This window comes from Mus musculus, chromosome 17 (genome assembly GCF_000001635.26).
Source record: "Mus musculus strain C57BL/6J chromosome 17, GRCm38.p6 C57BL/6J".
Classification (NCBI taxonomy): domain Eukaryota; kingdom Metazoa; phylum Chordata; class Mammalia; order Rodentia; family Muridae; genus Mus; species Mus musculus.
The window spans coordinates 35,715,285-35,730,766 of NC_000083.6; the positions used below are offsets into that span (position 1 = coordinate 35,715,285).

The 15,482-nt window shown below is 48.9% G+C and overlaps 1 annotated feature.

Moving 5' to 3' along the window:
• Nucleotides 4,569–6,501: an enhancer, noted in NCBI's record as "VISTA enhancer mm90". NCBI's record gives its function as "enhancer in: heart[6/8]" and the evidence as "EXISTENCE:transgenic organism evidence [ECO:0001131][PMID:17130149]".

Genomic DNA, 15,482 nt, shown 5'->3' on the forward strand with positions numbered 1-15,482 from the left:
CCTGTCTCAAAGGATCCAATCAGTACAGACAAACAACAAAACAAGACAAAAAAAAATTCTGAGTCTCTATCCAGACTCAAACCTTCACATAAAGGGCTGGAGAGATGGATAAGTGGTTAAGAGTGTGTTCTGATCGCAGGGCGTGGTGGCGCACGCCTTTAATCCCAGCACTCGGGAGGCAGAGGCAGGCGGATTTCTGGGTTTGAGGCCAGACTGGTCTATGAAGTGAGTTCCAGGACAGCCAGGGCTATACAGAGAAACCCTGTCCAAAAAAAAAAAAAAAAAAAAAAGAGTGTGTACTGGCTGGTTTTGTGTGTCAACTTGACACAGCTGGAGTTATCACAGAGAAAGGAGCTTCAGTTGAGGAAATGCCTCCATGAGATCCAACTGTAAGGCATTTTCTCAATTAGTGATCAAGGGGGAAAGGCCCCTTGTGGGTGGGACCATCCCTGGGCTGGTAGTCTTGGGTTCTATAAGAGAGCAAGCTGAGCAAGCCAGGGGAGGCAAGCCAGTAAAGAACATCCCTCCATGGCCCCTGCATCAGCTCCTGCTTTCTGACCTGCTTGAGTTCCAGTCCTGACTTCCTTTGGTGATGAACAGCAGTATGGAAGTGTAAGCTGAATAAACCCTTTCCTCCCTAACTTGCTTCTTGGTGTTTGTGCAGGAATAGAAACCCTGACTAAGAGAGTGTTTGCTGCTCTTACAGAGGACCTGGAGCTTGGCTCCTAGCACCTACATAGGGCAGCTCACAATTGCCTGTATCTCCAGTTTCAGGGAGTCAAACACCCTCACTTGGACTCCTGTCCACAGAATACATGGTACTCTCTATACAGTCTCCACAATGTAGTTAAATACAGTCCTCCAAATTGCTATGTAACTGAGAATGACCTTGAATACCTAGTCCTCAAGTCTCCACCTTCTGAGGGCAGGAATAGCAAATGCATCACCACACCTGGCTAAATGCCTATAACTGTAGTGAACATGGTATTCAAACACTGCACTTTACAGTGAGCTAAGAGACCAGCAAGGTCACAGACAGGTGGTTAATATTTACCAGTTTCCTGGGTAAAAACCTTCATCCACCTGCCATGAACTCATGCTATAAAGCTCTCTGTGTCGTTGTACAAGTACCAAACACCTGTATTCAGCTCGCCAGAAGGAGAAGCAGGAAGACATAGATTTGGAGGCCAGTCCGGGCCACTTAGAGAGACTGTATCTTTCACAACAAAATTTACTTGAGATATTGTCTTACTCTGCAGCCTGGGATGGCCTGGAACTCACGATTCTCCACCTGCCTCAGCTACTAACCTACTTCAGGGGTTATAGGCACGTGACAACAGAATCTTTAAGGGTTTCAGTCAACTTTGTGTTTCTATGAGAAAATGACAGGGAAGCAAAGAGGAAGGTCACTTTTACAACTATTAAGTTATGAATTCATAAGTGAGTTAGTTTAGCTGGGTATGGTGGTGTAGATCCATATTCAAGTCAGTGGAGAAGGCAGGATGGCAAGGCCAAGAGCAGAGCAAGCGGCGACTCCAACACCCAGAAAGTTGAACTCACAGATCTACTACATGGAAAACAAATCTATGTCAGAGTTGAAACTAGAAAAAAAAAACTTTATATTCTCTTTATGACTTAGGTGCCCTGTTGCTACATTCTGTTCCATTCACCGAATTTGCATCACCGAATTTGCAGAGTAAGACAATATCCCATTTCTAAATTTTAGACTATATTTTTAGACAATGGTTTCTCTCTTCAAGGAAAAGAGAGAATCTGTGGACTGAAAACAATTCCCCTTTTCCCTCTGTTTCAAACTGTATCAAATCATCCTTTCATCGTGCTCTATAATATGTAAGCTGTGCTGTTATTTCTTTGTCTTGCAAAAATCTAATAAATCTCTTGGGCGGAGAAAGGCCAGAGCTGTCGGGGAGACACTGGATTGACAGATGCATGCCGTCTGAATCAACAGTAGCATTATCTAGAAATGTGGTCACGTGACGGGAGGCAAGCTTCAACATCTGACTTACAGCTCTGGGCTCTTGTTCTGTAATCTCTGTTGGGATCTGTGTTGTCATCCACCTCTTTTGGCATGCTCTTGGGAGAAGCCATCTTGCCAGACTCCATGATCCTGGTGACCAGGTTTCTCCACCTATCAGTCACATTAGTGTGTTTCAGTTCTGATCTTCATGCCCAGCCTTCCTCTGGCATCAGATCCCATTACAGATGGTTGTGAGCCACCATGTGGTTGCTGAGAATTGAACTCAGGACCTCTGGAAGAGCAGTCAGTGCTCTTAACTGCTGAGCCATCTCTCCAGCCCCAAAAGTACATTTTTAAAAAATGCCTCTGCAGCATCTAGTGTTCATGTTGTAGGTCCTGTCATGACTTTATATGCTCAGATTTGGTGAGCAACTGGCCGACATCAGAGACAAGGTACTCAACCCTTCCTGCTACAGATTTGAGATTTGATTTATTAGATGAGGGGCCCTTGTCTAGAGGTTAGCTCTTTTTTTTTTAAATTATTTTATTTATTTATTATATGTAAGTACACTGTAGCTGTCTTCAGACACTCCAGAAGAGGGAGTCAGATCTCAATGGTTGTGAGCCACCATGTGGTTGCTGGGATTTGAACTCCAGAGGAAGGTCACTTTTACAACTATTAAGTTATGAATTCATAAGTGAGTTAGTTTAGCTGGGTATGGTGGTGTAGATTCATATTCAAGTCAGTGGGTAAGAGCACCCAACTGCTCTTACCCACTGAGCCATCTCACCAGCCCTAGAGGTTAGCTCTTAACTTTAGCTGACCCAGCAGTTAATGTATCAATACAGCTGTTCTACTTGCTTCTTATGTCTTGCTGCGAGGATGGCGCACTGCTTCCGGTGAGTCAAGCCTGTGGAAGACGAGGAGACGTCGGTCAATCGCTTCAGACTGGGTGACCAAGCCTGTGTCTTCAGACTGAACCTGGTGATGGTGAGACACTCCTCTGAGGTGTGTGCTCTGAGAAACATTGTCTCAGGTTTGCCTGACTGCAGTGTGGTCTCCAAGGGTGTTGAGCGTGAGGTTAAACATGGGAACCTCATGCTGTCATGAGGGTGTCCTCGGCCGTGTGCACCCTGGAGACTTTGATCCCTTGGGAGGCAGGATGATCCTTGATGTCCTGTGTGTGAAGGATGAACTTCATTTAGAGACTGAACTCAGCACTGGGAACTTCTCAACGTTCGTCCTAAAGTACAGTTTGTTTGCTGGTTTTTTGTTTGTTTGTTTGTTTGTTTGTTTTTTTAAAGGGAAAGCATGAGCCAGAGAGATGGCTCAGGCAGTGAAGGGGCTTGCCACCAAGCCGTATGGCCTGAGTTCAATCCCTGGGAACTACATGGTGGGAAGAAAGCGCTAACTCCCAAAAGTTATCTTCTGACCCTCACCACACACTGTGGAATGTGTGCAAAAGCATGAATAACATAAATGAGAGTTAGCTGTTTGGGGCTGGCGAGATGGCTCAGCAGGTAAGAGCACTGACTGCTCTTGGGAAGGTCCTGAGTTCAATTCCCAGCACCCACATGGTGGCTCACAACCACTCATAATGAGACCTGATGCCCTCTTCTGGTGTGTCTGAGGACAGCTACAGTGTACTTACGTATAATAATAAATAAAATCTTTAAAAAAAAATAGTTGTTTATAACATAAAGTAAAAAAGGCAAAAGGAGCTCTGGGAAATAAATAATTAATGCTGGGAATTGGAGCCTTCCAAACAGTGGGAGGTCAAACAAACAAAAGTGTGAGGTCCTGGTACAGAAAAAAGTCAATGGTAGGGCACACCTGTGATCCCACCACTGAGGTGGCAGAGGCAGGAAAGCTTCCTGGGTCAAAGGTCATCCTGGCTTGTATGGTGAGTTCCAGACCAGCATGGGTCACATAGTGAGTTGCTGTTTAAAAAACAACATCAAAAGCCAAACCACAGTCGGACAAGGTAGCGTACACCTATTTTCTAGCTCTTGGGAGATAGAGGCAGGAGGATTGGGAATTCAAGGTCGTCGTCAGCTATGGTACAGCCTTCTGTATATAAGATCATGTCTTAAAACAAAAATCATAGCACCAGTTGTGATGGCATACAGCTTTAATCCCAGCACTCGGGAGGCAGAAGGAGGTGGATCTCTGAGTTCGAGGCCAGCCTGGTTTACAGATCGAGTTCCAGGACAGCCAGGGCTTCACAAAGAAACCTTGTCTTAGAAAAGCAAAACAAATAATCTCAATAAAATAAGCAAATAAATGGATTAACCCTAGTTATTAGGTCAGAACCTGAGTGATATAGTCACCACCCCCACCCCCAAAGGCTCCACTCCCTGCTATCCCGTTTCCTGCTATGCTGGGGACCAAACCCGTGAGCTCATTAGAACATGCCTGATTCAGACCACAACAGTGGACAAACATCTTCCCTCCTACCCCGCAATTGACAAATGTTTCCTATGGCCAGCATTCATAGTTTCAAGTTACAAGGCGACAGTCTGAGCAACAGCTGTGGGTCACAGACCTGAGGTGTCTATGAGAATTGCCAAAAGGGGTTGACAGACTGAATAGAGAGGCTGGGTCAGGTGGGCTCCCGGCCATCAGACACCCCAGATAGGGCTGCTCAGGGGACAGAGATGGGTCCTTGGCCTGGGTGCTGCTGTCCTTGAATTTTAACCTTGAAGGATAAGGAGGACATTAGAGTCCCTGCTCAGCTGAGAGGGACAAGAAATCACAAAGAAGGCCCTGGGGCACTCAGTTTCCAACTGCACAGCAAGATGGGAGCGTGTGGCTTCAGCATCGATTTTCCACTTCTTTGGTTTTTGTTTTTAAGATTTATTTATTTTATGTGTGAGTGCTCTATCTGCATGTCCACCTGCATGCCAGAAGAGGGCATTAGATCCCCGCATAGAGGGTTGTGAGCCACCAAGTGGTTGTTGGGAATTGAACTCAGGACCTCTGGCAGAGCAGTCAATTCTCTTAACTGCTGAGCCATCTCTCCAGTCCCCACTTCCTATCTTTTTAAGGCACGGTCCCTACAGGCATAACCACATACCAGTATCCCAGGGACCCTTCTCTAAGACTGCCATCCACCCCTCCCCCAGTCCTGAGGCCCAGCTCCTTCAGAGATGGATCCTGTCCAGGTCCTGCTGACAGCTCCGAGAGGCCCTCTCGCTAGCTCGCTCTCTGCCTCTCTGCAGCACCCCCAAATTCTCTACATTCCAGGGAGGGAGTTATCTCAGTCTCCAGCTGCTTGTGAGGAATGAGCAACACACATTTCCACACTCCGCATATTAAAGAGATGGGGAAGGCGCCAGAGACCGATGTCAGCATCTCGCTGGGAGAAGAGGGAGGCGAGATGGGAGGCCACTGCCAGCCCCCAGGGACTGGGAACGCCAGCCTTCTCCAGGCAGGGCTTGGCAGCCACCCCCGCCACGGCTGCCCCTCACACCTTTCTTCTTTTTTCCCTCACTGCGTTGCCTCCCCTCCTCCTCCCCCTCCTCGACACCACCGTCTCTCACACCTTTCTTTTTTTCCTCTCTGCGACCCACCCCACTCCTGCGTGAGTCCTCCCACCGCTACTAGTTTTCTGTCTTCTGCTCTGTTTCACCTTCACATTCTTTCTTATCACTCTTTTTTTTTTTTTCCTTCCCTCTTGGGTCCACATTGGCTGTACTGGGCACCCAACAACAACAACAAAAATTGCTTTGTGGGGCTGGAGACATGCCTATACTGCTCTGCCAGAGGACCCGAGTGCAGTGCCCGGGACCTTCACCTCCCCCCAGGCTCCCCAGAGCAGCTCACAATGGGTTCAGCTCTAGATTTTGGGGTCTGCGGCTCTCTTTTGGACCCTGAGAGCACAAACGTACACTTACTCACTCAGCCACACATATACATGACTAATGTTTTCTAAGGCTGCCCTTAGGCCAAGTGCTATGGTGCATGTTTGTATTATCTTGGGAAACTGAGGCAGGAGGATTATTTGAGACCAGGAATTCAAGGTCAGGCTGAGGAAACTACTAAGACTCTGTATCAAAAAAGAAAGACAGTACAAAGGCTCGGAGCCTGGAGCAGAACTGATAGAGCTCTTGCTTAGCCTAAGGCCCTGAGTTTGGTCCCCTGTCACCGAAAAAACATTTTTTTATGTCCTAGTCAAGCATGGTGGCCCATATCCATAATCATAGCACTTGAGGAGTAGAGTCAGGAAGATTAACAGTTCAGGGTCATCCTGAGCTACATAGCTAACCTGGGCTACCTACATGAGACTTTGTTCAGACAAAAATAACAAAAATGTCCTCAAGACATTCCACAGTGCACCTTCAGTTCAGAGCTGAGGTCACTCCCATAGGGCTACCGCCACAGCACCACCAGTGGCAGCAGTTTTCTGACCATAAGACACAGACTTGTGGGAGGCCGAGTGAGTGAAGGTAATTTACGCTTTTCTTTTCTTTACCTGACCTCACTTACAAACGAAGAAAAAGGACTTTGGACTCCCTTGGCCTAGGAGGCCAGAGTTCAGAAGGCTTCTGTGGGATAGAGCCTGGAATGTCTGGTGAGGATCATGTGATAGGAGGTATGCAGAGAGCCCAGGGCCTTTGAGGGAAGCCAAGAGGAAGAGTCCTTGTTCTGGGAAGCCATGGAGCTGTCCCTACTTCCGCAGCTCACAGCCCAGCAAGCCCTCAGGGGAGGCTCCCTACGGAGCAGAGTGGGAGGTAGGGAGTACCTGGACAAGCCGTGGCTGGCCAGGCATGGACTCCCGAGTCCACAAATAGCCTCACGTAGACAAGTAGTGGAGTCCGTGCCACCAGGAGACCTCGGGATTTTGGCAGTGAGAACATTCGAGCTCTGGATGGCTTGTCCTGGGGCAGAACTCCTGAGGCTGATGTGGACCACACAAGCTGAGGGCTGGTGGAGTGCAAAGATGACTGTCTGGCTTAGTGGAGCTTGGGGATCCTGGAAGGGGACACAGCCAGGAACTAACACCTGTTTCATGCAACCGTGGTGTTCCTTCAGTCTTTCATTTTGGGATCATATCTCATTATGTAACCCATGAGGGTTGGGGGAGGTTGGAGCTCACAGCAATCCTCCTGCCTCAGCTCCTGAGTTTTGGGACTTCAGGCATGAGCCACACTCCCTGGCTTCATGCAACCCTTTTGCAAAGGTACCAGTTTGGCAGAATGATTGGCACCTAAGAGTCTGTGAACAGTTTCTCCTACACGCTGTTCTGTATCCCATGTTTTTTTTTTTTTTTTTTAATCAGCCAGCACTCAGGAGGCAGAGCCAGAAGGATTACCATGAGGTCAAGGCCTGCCTGGACTAGATATCGGGACTCTGTATCAAAAAATAAAACAGAAAACAATACCAAGGAAGATATCAAGCACAAAGGTGAACTGTCCTGATTCCCTTTGCTTCCCAGAAACAGGAACGTTTCTCTGAAACAGGAAATCAAATTCCTCTGCTGAGCATGCTGGGATTGGAGAGGGATAGCAAGAAGGTGGTGGAGGGGAAATTTTAAAATATTCCTCACCAGCTACAACCGAAAGGATTTGGAGCTAGGCGCCAGCGCCACATCCCTCAGGCCTTTGACAGCTCTTGGCCACTTACTCTTGAAAACACCGGGGTTGGAGAAGTGGCCCAGCAGCTAAGAGCACAGGCTGCTCTTCCGAAGGACCTGAGTTCAGTTCCCAACACCCATGTGACAGACAGCTCACAACCATCCGCAGCTCCAGTTCCAGGAGATCGGATGCCCTTTTCTGACCGCTGGTGTGGAACTCACGGGGATTCCCCCTGCCTCTACCCACTGAGTCCTGAGATTGAAGGCATGAGCCACCCCACCTAAGCAGGTTTTGATAAATTTTCTTATTCCTACTGGGGCTGCTTCAGAGTTAGCCAGACCTGTAATAATTTCGCTCAAACTCAGAACTCAAAAGCAGCCTGGGATTCTAAATCAGTTTGGGACCCGTACAGTGAGTTTGGGATCTTGTCAAACAACAATAAACTAACCGAAGGATTCTCCATCCGAAATAATTTTCCTTTCGAGGAAGGAGACCTCTAAAGCCCACTCCGCAGTGACACACTTCCTCCAGCAAGGCCACCTCCTAACAATGCCACTCCCTATGCGGCCCCCCATATTCAAACTGCAACAGCAGGTGTCCATGGAATTGAGAAGAGGTGTTAGAAACCCTGGAGCAGCTGGGTGGCAGTGGCACACGTCTTTAATCCCAGCACCTGGGAGGCGGAGGCGGAGGCGGAGGCGGAGGCGGAGGCGGAGGCGGAGGCGGAGGCGGAGGCGGAGGCGGAGGCGGAGGCGGAGGCGGAGGCGGAGGCAGAGGCAGAGGCAGGTGGATTTCTGAGTTTGAGGCCAGCCTGGTCTACAGAGTGAGTTCCAGGACAGTCAGGACTACACAGAGAATCCCTGTCTCGAAAAAAACAAAAACAAAAACAAGAAACCCTGGAGCTGGAGTTACAAGCAGTTGTGAGCCCCCTGATGTGGGTTCTAGGAACCAAGCTTAGGACCTCTGCAGAGTAGTGAGTGCTCTTGGTCACAGAGCCATCTTCCCATCTCTCTCATCCTTTAGATGAAAAGGAGACTATCCGGGCTGGAGGGGTGGCGCAGAGGGTTCATGTGCACCTGTTGCCCTTGCAGAGGACCTGGGTTCGGTTCTCAGTACCCACATGTGGTTCACACCCATCAGTAACTCCTGGTGCAGAGTATTCAGCACCCTCTTCTGACTTCCCTGGGCACCAGGCACACATGAAAAAGAGATGCTGGGTGAGAGACATTAGCTCCACACAGGGATCCTGGGTGTTCTTGATCCTCAGGTGTCCAGGTCACAGCCACGCTATTGCATCGACTGTGAATGCCTGGCAGAACGTGAGCTGTGACTCCTCGCCCTGGCTTGCTGAGGAGACCCAGCAAGGGGGTGTCTTCTGTTGGCATTCTGTCTAAACCCCACCCCCACAGTTACCTGGCAACAGTGGTCTGGCCCACATAAACGGGGCTGCTTGCCCCCTCCTCCCTCTCTTACCCCTGCTTCTCTCTCTTGCCCCCTTGCTCCTCCTCTCTTCCCACCCATTCCCTTGCCCCCACTCTCCACCTGTTCATGGCCAGCCTCTACTTCCCTACTCTCTTCCTCTTTCTGCCTCTGCTACCCTCCTAACTCTCCTCCCCACACCCTGACAAAACTCTATTCTATACTATACCATCGTGTGGCTGGTCCCTCAGGGGGAAGGGATGCCTTGACATGGGCCCGCTGAGACACCCCCTCCCCCCACACCTCCCCACATCCCCCTTAGAACATAACTTAATATTTCTTTATCTTTTTATAATCACAACACCTTCTGTGTCCTCCATCCTGCCACTGACTCAGCTGTCTCCCCTTTGCAAAAGCCGCAAGGTGAGCATTCACCTGCTGACTGCCATCCAGGCTCTCGGCCCCCCTCACAGACGCCGCAGGGTATCCAGCACCTCAGCTCCTCTATCCTCTCCCAACTTAGACCCCATCCCTACACATCGACAGTCTGGTAGCACCGGCATTGAACATGGTCCTTTTCTAGAAAAACGAAGCATCCTCAGAGCCATTCAGGTCCCATAATCCTGAAATACTTATGGTATTACTGGATGGTGTTCCAACACCATCTTTGCTGCTCTGAGCAGTGCTTTGCTAGAGGCACAGTGTGTATGGCATTGCAAGACACTCTTTATGCCATTCAAACAAAAGCTGGGCTAGGCCCTCGGGTGCTTGTCACCTTAGGCTTAGGCTGCCTCTTCAGCCCTCACTCCATTTTCTGCCCTTATGTCCTCCGCTCGCCTGTGCTGGGTGGGCAGGTCAGCCTGACAGGCCCTGAGCCACACTGCTGAAGCTCCACCCTGGCCTCTATAACACCTGGCAGAAGTAAGGAGAATTTGCCAGTGGTCCTCAACCTTTTTTTGTGTGTGTGGGGTGGGAGAGGAAAGATTGAAGTGTTTGAGACAGGGTTTCTCTGTGTAACCTTGGCTGTCCTGGATCTTGCTTTGTAGATCAGGCTGTCTTCAGAGGTCACTTGCTTCTGCCTCCCAAGTGCTGGTATTAAAGGCATGCGCCACCATAGTCTGGCTGGCCTTGAACCTCTTAATGCCACTGATGGTACCTTCTGGAGAGTGGTGGAATTCATCTAGAAGCAGGGGCTCATGGGTCAGCACCCGCACCCGTCTCATCCCTCTGCTGGGTCTCCAACCCCTGTACTGTGACCCTGACAGCAAAGGAGAAGTCCCAATGGCATTTGAAAAGTGAGAGCCCTTACTGCTCTTCCCCAGCACATTGTCAAGGGTTGTTGTGTTACATAACTAGAGGCACGTGTAACTCAGAAGTGCGACAGATCCAAGCTGCTGCAGAAGACTGGGTTGAATAGGTCAGTTAGGAAAGCTGAATCATGACTTTGCACTCACAGAAAAGCCATTTGCAGTGCACACAGACGCGCGCGTGCCCTCTAGGTGTGAAGTGTGGAAAGGGCGTCCCCTGGTGGCCTCCTTCTGAACTGCAAGCCCCGCCCAGCGCAGCCATGCAATCTGAGATCTCCTGAAGGACTGGATTTTTTTCCCTTCAGCGCCAACTTTCACTCCTGGCATTCTCTGTCCTGAGCTGACACCCAGTTCCAGGAAGAACTGGCCTCTGGAACAAACTTGCACAGGCGGCCCAGGAGACAGTCTGGCTATGCAGCTTGTCTAAAGTAACTTTGAGACGACTTCACAGGGCTCCATTCCGCTGCATGCCCAAATCCCCGCCCTGCAAAAGGTGCCAGGACCGCAGGGTTACTGTGCCTGTCCCTGGCACGGGGCCTCATTCTCAGTACAGTAGCTGCCCTTTATCTAAAGCTTTAGTCTTCACATTTTCAAACGCTCCTGTGTCAGCCACGCCACAAAATATGGAGTGGAGAATTCCAGAAACAAACAGTCATAGTTCTAAATGCCTCCTATAGGGGATACCGTTATAATTGTCCTATGATTAGCTGTTGTTAATTTCTTATTGTACCTAGTTTATCAATTAAGCAACAGATGATGGCATGTGCCTGGAATCCTAAAACTTGAGAGATAGAGGCAGAAGGAATTCAAGGTAACCCTATCTTTACAAAAATAAAATAAAAATAAAAAAGCTAGAGGCTGCAGAGATGGTTCAGCAGTTAAAGGCACACAGGCACGTACATACTGCTCTTGCAGAGGACAGGATTTTGCTTCCCAGAACCCATTGAGCAGCCCATAAGCTTTAAGTGGCCTGACACTCCTGGCCTCCTCCTGATATATCAGGCAAACATGAAGCATCCACACAGGCTGTTACTGTCTGGCTTTAGACACATTCCCTGTGACAACCTAAAGACATAAAGCTTTCATCTGAAAAGCAATAAGAGAGAGTTTATTCTGGAGACTTTATGGCTGACTGTGGCCCAGGAACACAAATTTATGTTACTCCCAAATTCCCTGTTCCAACATTTTTATAGTTTTACAGAACAGAGAGCTAGGTCTCAAACCCAGGACAAACTGCTGAGGTGCCTACTGAGCATATCAAAGCAGACCTGGCTGGCAGGTTCTCCCAGAATCTCTTGGTTCCTACCTGTTACAGGGTATGGCTGGCATATCCTGCCCCCTACCCTAAATTACTCCAACCCAGGGGCTGGCCTGCCCTTCCTATATAATTCAGCCATTTTGGTTACCTGACTTTTTTGCCTACCCTCTTGCCTCTCCCCTCTCCTCACATGGCCTGGCTCAGGGTGCCATGCTCACACTGGCTCTCCCAGACGTCCCTGCCTCTAGCTAAGTGGCCCCTTTTATCTACACACACAGGAACAGCCATGTTCTTCCTTTTCTCTTTTCTTTGTTTTTTTTTTTTCCATTCACAAAGTCATAAATCAAGATAAGCTGAAAACACATCGGTAGGCACACAGCGAGGCAGTCACATGGAGACTTTCTAGGCCAAGATGCTATCTGATGCAAGATGCTATCTGATGACATCTTAGCTCTGGGATTGGTGGAAGCTAGTGTTCCGCTGAGCTAGTAGCTTCCAAGCGGTTTTTATTTATTATCATGGGGATAACTAACGTTCAGATACAGCGGGGGGAGGGGGGGCAAGGAATGGCTGTTCTAGAAGGTAAAACTAACCCAGATAAAGTAATTAGCCTCTGAACCTACAACAGTCCAATCTCTGCACATCACTGAAACCCCAACCTGTCCTTCAGTCTCTGGAGACACAGAAACTCCTTCCAGGAGCCCTTTTGTCCACAGCCAGACATGGCTTCTTTTCAGGAATGTTTGCTCACACTTGGGGATCTTAGAATCTGTTTCCTGTGGCTAAGACAAACCTGCTGCATATTGCAAAGGAGGGCCCACTGCCTCTGCAGCATCCTGTTTGGAGCACCTGTCCTGCGCCGCTGAGAAGGGTGTGTCAGAAGAGGCATCCAGAGGGGGCAGCTCTTGGGCTCGGCCTCTGCTGGAAGCAACCATTGACGAAATCAAGGAGGATTTGCAACATTGGACAATGTACTCACTGGGCTTTTAGAACTCCGCTACACCCTGGGCACCCTGGTTTTGAGGGAGGAGAGGTCCCGAGCACACATGAGAGCCAGGGACTCTCGGGGACTAAATGTTGGCACAACCCTGGAGATCACAGCTCCTCAAATGCATTCTCCAGGTTGGGAGGAGGGTGACATACTTTCCTTGGTTCTCAGTTTCCGCTACCCTACCGGGCCTTCCACTTGAGCCTGGAGAGATTTGCATGTGATTGGAGGTTGTTAAGGTGCTTAAAGCCACAGTAATTAACACCCATGCAGAGATAGATGCCCTGCTACTGAGCCAGAGAAGTTAGTCCTGCAGCTTCTAAGACATGGCAGTGAGAAGCCCCCTATTAAAGAAAAATACTTAGTCAGGCAGTGACGGCACACACCTTTAACCCCAAATAGGGAGGCAGAGGCAGGTGGATGTCTAAGTTCCAGGTTGGCCTGATCTACAGAGTTCCAGGCAGCCAGGGCTACACAGAGAAACTATGCCTTTTTTTTTTTTTTTGGTTTTTCGAGACAGGGTTTTTCGAGACTCTGTTCTGGAACTTTGTAGACCAGGCTGGCCTCGAACTCAGAAATCTGTCTGCCTCTGCCTCCCAAGTGCTGGGACTAAAGGTGTATGCCACCACGCCTGGCGAAACTATGTCTTGTAAACAAAAGAAGAAGAAGGAGGAGGGAGAGAAGGAAGAGGAGGAGCAGGAGGAGCAGGAGGAAACAGTTTAAAACCCTATGTTGGGGCCAGGTTCATACCTTTAATACCCCATCCTTAAGGGGCCTCTGTGAGTCTGAAGCCAGCTGGGTTACAGAGAGTTCCAGGATAGACAGAGATACATAGTGAGGCCCTGTCTCAAAAAAAAAAAAAAAAAAAAAAAGAGAGAAAAATGGGAGCAGGGGGTGCTATAGAGATGGGCCAGTAGCTAAAGCATTGCCTGCTCTTCCAGAGAACCTAGATTCCATTCCTAGCACCCATGTGGCACTTGATAGCTGTCTAAAACGCTAGTTCTAGGGTATTCTGGCTTCCTTCCAAAGGCAATGAATACATATGATGCATAGACATACATGCAAGCAAAAACAACCATACATGCATGATAGAAATAAATGAATCCCTTCCCTTTCTCCCTCTTGCTTCAGCCCCACTCGCTCTGGCCCATAAGTTTTTTATTTGTTGTGGATGGTTGTGAGCCACCATGTGGCTGCTGGTGTTCTTGACCACTGAACCATCTCACCAGCCCTAAATAAATCTTTTTTTAAAAAGCAAGCAAAAGACAGCCAAGTTGGGGGCCGGTAAATGGCTCAGTAAGTGAAAGTGCTTGCAGCAAAAGCCTAGCACCCTGAGTTCAAGTCCCAGCAACATCCGAACTAAGCATGGTGATGAATTCACGTCATCCCAGCACCAGGGAAGTAGAAACAGGAGGATCAGAAGTTCAGGATCATTGTACTGGCTAGTTTTGTGTCAACTTGACACAGCTGGAGTTATCACAGAGAAAGGAGCTTCAGTTGAGAAAATGCCTCCATGAGATCCAACTGTAAGGCATTTTCTCAACTAGTGATCAAGGGGGAAAGGCCCCTTGTGGGTGGGACCATCTCTGGGCTGGTAGTCTTGGGTTCTATAAGAGAGCAGGCTGAGCAAGCCAGAGGAAGCAAGCCAGTAAAGAACATCCCTCCATGGCCTCTGCATCAGCTCCTGCTTCCTAACCTGTTTGAGTTCCAGTCCTGACTTCCTTGGTGGTAAACAGCAGTATGGAAGTGTAAGCTGAATAAACCCTTTCCTCCCCAACTTGCTTCTTGGTCATGATGTTTGTGCAGGAATAGAAACCCTGACTAAGACAGTCATCTCAGGCTACAAGATGATTTGAAGACCAGCCTAGGGTATATGAGACCTTATCTCAAAATAAATAAGTAAAGTACATCAGAAGCTGGGATTTGCCTCTCCCTGTCTCTCTTTCACTATCTTCAGGAAAAAAAAGGGGGGGGGGGCTGGTGAGATGGCTCAGTGGGTAAGAGCACCTGACTGCTCTTCCAAAGGTTCAGAGTTCAAATCCCAGCAACCAGATGGTGGCTCACAACCATCCATAACAAGATCTGATTCCCTCTTCTGGATTGTCTGAAGACAGCTACAGTGTACTTACATATAATAAATAAATGAATCTTTAAAAAAAAAAGAAAAAAATTACAAATAACTCCTTGCCTGGGACACTGGCCTGGGGGAGCCTATGAGTTTCCATGGGGAATTCCGCTGCATCTGGGCTTCACTTCCCTGGCTCTGTGGGTCATTCCCAAGGGTCATCCCAGGCCAGGAGTCCCAGTTGCCGTACAAAACCTCCTGGGCACCTACCTACCTCTGGGGCCAGCAACTGCAGTCAGGAGACAGGAAGGAGAGAGGAGAAGAAGGAGTGCAGAGATGGAAAGAGCATCTAAAAATCAGTATTGCAATGTAGGCAGAAAATAGTGGCTAAGAAAACCGCCCACAGAATGTGAAGGCCAGAGGCAGATGCAGCCTTGGAGACAAAAGAACGGTTCCCCATAGACAGTCACCAAACCCAGACACTATTGTGGATGCCAAGAAATGTATGCTGACAGGAGCCTGATATAGCTGTCTCCTGAGAGGCTCTGCCAGACCCTGACAAATACAGAGGTGGATACTCACAGCCAAACATTGGACTGAGCACAGGGTCCCCAATGGAGGAGTTAGAAAAAGAATTGAAGGAGCTGAAGGGGTTTGCAACCCCATAGAAGGAACAACAATATGAACCAACCAGACGCCCCCCTCCCCCAGAGCTCCCAGGAACTAAACCACCAACCAAGGAGTACACATGAAGGGACCCATGGCTCCAGCCGCATATATAGCAGAGGATAGCCTTGTCAGACATCAATGGGAGGAGAGGCCCTTGGTCCTGCAATGGCTCGATGCCCCAGTGTAGGGGAATTCGAGGATGGGGAGGCAGGATTGGGTGG